The sequence below is a fragment of the Pygoscelis adeliae genome, unplaced genomic scaffold (genome assembly GCF_000699105.1).
Source record: "Pygoscelis adeliae isolate BGI_AS28 unplaced genomic scaffold, ASM69910v1 Scaffold359, whole genome shotgun sequence".
In the NCBI taxonomy this organism is placed as follows: Eukaryota; Metazoa; Chordata; class Aves; order Sphenisciformes; family Spheniscidae; genus Pygoscelis; species Pygoscelis adeliae.
The window spans coordinates 276,184-281,094 of record NW_008825553.1 but is presented as its reverse complement, the minus strand read 5'-3'; the positions used below and the strand labels follow the sequence as shown (position 1 = coordinate 281,094).

The 4,911-nt window shown below is 53.7% G+C and overlaps 1 protein-coding gene across 1 annotated transcript in view; it reads left to right on the top strand.

Annotated features, from left to right (window-relative positions):
* The first annotated feature begins 1,504 nt into the window (after window positions 1–1,504).
* The window catches only part of LDLRAP1 (low density lipoprotein receptor adaptor protein 1), a 22,005-nt gene continuing 18,598 nt past the window's right edge, over window positions 1,505–4,911 (top strand). The window contains exon 1 of the mRNA XM_009332126.1: window positions 1,505–1,572. The gene's annotated coding sequence lies outside the window, so the exon portion shown is untranslated. The remainder of the gene's footprint in view (window positions 1,573–4,911) is intronic.

The window sequence follows — 4,911 nt, the reverse complement described above, 5'->3', positions numbered from 1 at the left end:
GGAACAAACCACAAACATGCACTGGGAACAAGCACAGCTTCCGATTTCCCTGGACGACAGCAATGTTGATGTGGATTTTCCATCCCTCATCCCTCCCATCGCGCTCAGCTCCCCAGCTCGGCTTCCTCCCCGGTCACGGGAGCCTTTCTTCCCTCCAAAGAAGGGGGACATGTCTCAGTGACGGGGTGTACAAGGCACCTACTGCCTCCCCCAGCAGCAGGGCAGGGAGGGAGGTTGCTTTTCTCGTGAGCTCCTGCCTCATTTACAATTTGCTCTCAGGGCAAAGCACGAGAGCTCCTTCGGCATCAGATTTTTGCAGACTGGCGCTGGCCATAGAGAGCAGCTAGGCTGTGGGGTTTCCTGTGCAGGACATTGTTCAGACCAAAATGCGTGCAGAGCTCCAAAAAAAGAGTGAGATTTACTTATTGGTACCCAAGAGTCTACAGAGCTGGGCTAATTAACATACGAAATTTGGTAAAAGACATTAAGTCTTACGCTTTCAGGTTTAAGCCAGCCTCTAATAACTAGGGATTAGGAGATTTCCTGAACCCTCCTCTGTAGCATCTGGCACTGAGCGTCCCTGGAAGCAAGATGCTGCGCAGGTGGTGCATGTGCTGGAGCAGCGCTGGCGGTCCCATCTCCGCAGCCTTTTCAAACGCAGCTCCGGTTTGCCTGCTGCATGCTCAGCTCACAGCCCTGGCCCATCAGCTGCAGCTGATCGGGCACGCTGACGAGGCTGACAGGCCTTGATTGCAATTAAGTTGCTGCTACTCATTGCCCTGGGCCTGTTTTCCATCAGCACAGGCAGTTCAGCGTGCGCAGCCGTCGGCCTGATTTTATCGGTGATCCAGGCGAAAGCAGCCGGGCTATGGAGATGTGAGAACAGCTCGAGAGCGTGATACGAAAGAGGTCGCAAAAAATAGGAAATTCAGGTCATGGTGTTTGGGGGGAGCATGTGAGGATCGTGCTAGCAGAGGGCATGACGGTAATTAGTGTGTTAATTTGGCATCACCGGGGGTGAGCCCACCTGCTGCCCCTCTGCGTTGGGGGGGGCTGTAAGGGAGGGGAGAGCAGCTGGGGCTGCGCTCTCTGTGTTTGTGCACAGTTGTACGGAGCAGGGCGAGGAGCAGCACGAGCCAGACTGGTGATCTGGGAAGGGGAGATGGGATATCCCTCACTCTGAGAGAGGCGGCTGCGGCTCTCGGTTCTGGGGTGGATGCAGCTCCAGGTTTCTTAAGGATGCTTAAAAACCTAACTCTTGGGTGGCAAAAACTTCAGGGCAGAAACACGGCCCCATGCTGTGTTTAACAGCACCCGTTTGGCCGCTGTTAAAATGAGCGTTTCACGCCAGACTTTGTTTCCCATCTGCAGCCTGATGCTGCTTTCCCGCCGGCGCTGATCCTGGGCATCCCGGCATCGGAGGCGTGCGCGGTGATGCTGGAGCTGGTCCCACCTGCAACCCCCGGAGAGCCCTTTGCGTGGGTGACGCCACGACTGCTGTGACCGATCCCCCGTGACCAAGCGGAGTACGCACACTCGCTGCAACCAACAGCGGCTCCTGGCCGAATACCGGTACAGTCAGATACTTATTTCTGCAATATTTGATACTATGCATATTTATAATGCCCTTTCTCTATAGATCCCAAAGCATGTTAATTGACTCATTTAACGAGTGTTAATGACTATGGCCACTTAAATCCTAAGCACGCCTATAAATTAGAAGTTTTACTGACGGACTGAAGTGACGATCTGAGGTCTGGGTTGGTTACAGCTCAACCTCATGGCAGCGGGGTGAGTTAAGGTGATTCTCCGAGCTGGGGAGCTAACGGGGAGCGGCTCAGCCGTTTCCGCAAAGCCCTGAGATGCTGCACGGCCGTGGGAGGACTAAGGGGAGTTTTGTCATCCTGGAGACGGGGTACGTTCCCCCCTTGCCAGCTTCTCGCTTAATCAGGGCAACTCGCAACATTATGGCCAACAAACGTCAATGAGAGCACATTTGTAGTTGCTGGTGTTCTTTTCTCCTTAATGAAATGTCAACGGAAGGGAAAACAGCAGCAAATGTCAGCAATTGGTCTTTTATCACATAGACCGTTAGACACAGGCCTTCTCAGCAAAGATACCAATTCATTAGGAGGCAAACCTCGAATGGATTTGACGGAGTGGAAGGAGTGCAGATTTCCATTAGTGATCACCTCTCAACCAGCCCCAGATATGCTAATTTGCTATAAACGCACTTTGCTACAAATATGAAGACAGTAAAGTGAGAGTAAAGCCTCGGGAGCGCGCACTGTCCCTGGCTGAGGGGATCGGCACGGCTCTGCTGACTTGATTAATCAAAGCAGGGAGCAAACGAACACCCACCCTCGTAGCAAAGCATAATGACTGTCACTGAACTTGTGTCTGGGGCTGCGTGTGCGTTGTAAAGATTGCTCCAAAGAAACCGGGGCTGGCTCGCTTGGCTGTGGCCCCGCCAGCTGGGAAAACACATCGGCGTTACAAAAAAAGGCAGAAGTTTCGCTGAAAAGCTGCATGTATTTCATTGTGATTCGTGGATGCAAACACCGTGGCGGGGAGGAACAGTGGCGAGGATTTCTTTGTATTTCCTGGACAGAAGAGATGATGCTGGGTGTTAGAAACGGTGGAGAGGAGCAGCCCTGCTGCTGCAATACGGAAGACGCAAACGTGTGTGTTTCGGTGATGCTGCAGAGCTGAAAATAACCTTGAGAGAGTACATGCGGAAAGAGCCGGTAGCTCGTCAGGGGAGAGATGACAATTAACGGGAAGATGGATGGGTGGTTATCGGCCCGAGCACGGCGGGGCTGGGGAGGTCAGCCACGGGGTGCTCGCAGCTAGCGAGAAAGCAAGGTTTCCAAAAAATCGCTGCTGTGCCATGCTCAGCACTCAGACATAAATAAATAGATTTGACTTCGCTTGCCTGGCCCGCAGAACCTGTCTGCCCGTGGGCTCTTCTTGCGGGGAGAAAAGCCTGGGCTTCCCAGCGCGGTAGCAGGTAGATGGGTGCGGAGCTGCGATTTTGAGCTGCCTGATGCTCTGCTTTCCTGGGGGGAGATGACACTGGTCATTTTTTACCATTACAGGGATTTTTTTAAACTTAACGACTTTCAGGGAGGCTGGCTTGGATGGCAGAGCCGTGTTCGACACCTTGGTTTGATGACTCCTCTCTCCCAGGCTGCTGTCACGGTCCTTCGGTCTCTGACCTGAGTGGTGACACTTGAAGAAATACGTTCTGCTACTCCCATGCAGCACCGCCCGCCCGAGACAGCACAGTCAGCAAAGCGAGGGGCAAACGTCAGCACCGGTGCTGGGATTCAGTGGGAAAACTCAGCAGGGGAAGGCAGCGCGGCAGCGGGGTCTCGCACCCTTTGCAATAACAGCCAAAGGAACAGGAATGCACCTCGTGCGCCATGAAAGGAGTTACAAAGGTCAGTGCAGGAGTGGCTGTAGCAAGGGAGGATTGCAGCAGCAGGAACGCTGCGGATCTTTCCCCACCGGGATCGTGGCCAGGAACTGCCCTGTGAAATTGCCGCGGAGAAAGGAAGCGGCAGAGCAGCACGCAAGTGCAGGAGCCGCTGCCCGAGCGAACCGGAGCATGGTGTGATATGTTTAGCCAGTGGTGGTGCAAAATACAGATATAGGAAAATAAATCACGGATGTGTCCGATACCTGCCGGCTGGCTTTCTCAGGCTAGTTTATCAATGAATTAATTGCAAAGGTGTCTGCCTTAACTCATCAGATATTGGCAAGCGGGAAGCCCTCCGGTGAAATGCAGGCTGCTGGGTGGGAGCTGAGCTTCAACAACAATTTAGGGAAACATTTGAGCGTGTGCTTAAAGCCCTCGACTTCAGTTAGGTCTGAGCATGTGCTTAAAGTAAGCGCAGATACTTAAGTGAGCTGCTGCACAGAGATGGATCTATGTACACGCTTAAATTTGTTCCCGACACAGCCATTTTTCAGGTTTTTTGGTATTTGCGTGCTGCTGCCCTTAGAGAGCCGCTCCAGCGCGGTTAGCCCTCAGGGGGAAGTGTCTTCTTTCAAGTTTCGGTCACTGTCCCCGGCTCTGCCTCTGCGTGCTCAGATTCAAACCAGGCGCTAAATGGAGACGTTACCAGTGGCACCGTCCTGTTTTAGGCTGGGCTTTTTGGAAGAGGGATTCTGCCTAACCCTTCCACCACCCGCTCCTGTCCTGCGGAGGGGAACAGGCCAGCGGTGGCTCGGCTTGGTGACTCCTGCGCATTGGCTCCCGGCTACAAATGTGAAAGGGGAACGTTAAAATTTAACTAAAAAGAGATTTTCAATTACACAAATGTTTCTGTGGATAATAGGCTTTGTAAAGCATTATTCTACAAATCCTAAATATGGGGTTTAACCTCCTCGTTATTATCCCTTTAACTTCGGAAAGCCTTTGAGGGCCTTAATCTTCCACACAATTACGTTCAGGCTGAGTTAAAAGCACGCTGGCGGCCGCGGTGACACGCCTCACCTTTATCAAGCACGATATTGAAATATCGTATCACATTTTCTCATCCCAGGCTGGGGGCAATCAAACACCTCTTGGGGCAAACGCCATTTTTTTGGTGTCGCCTGAGTATGCCGAAGGGGGGCCACTTGGGTCATGTGGTCATGGAGCCCCCCGAATCTGTGTGGCACCCCCATGGGAAAGGTGGGGCCCCCCATGGAGCTGGTGTTTGCTGGCTCCCGCTCTCCTCCCGCAGGTGTTTGTAGGGCGGCTCGGGGGTTCCCGTGTCTCCAGCGGGGAAACTCTGTGGGGGGCAGCGGATCCCCACATCTCGGGGGGACCGGCAGCTTTCCGGGGACCCCCCAGGTCTTCTCCGAGTCTCGGGGTCCCCGCAGCGCGCTGGGGAGCACCAGCTCCCCCCGCGGGTCTCTAGG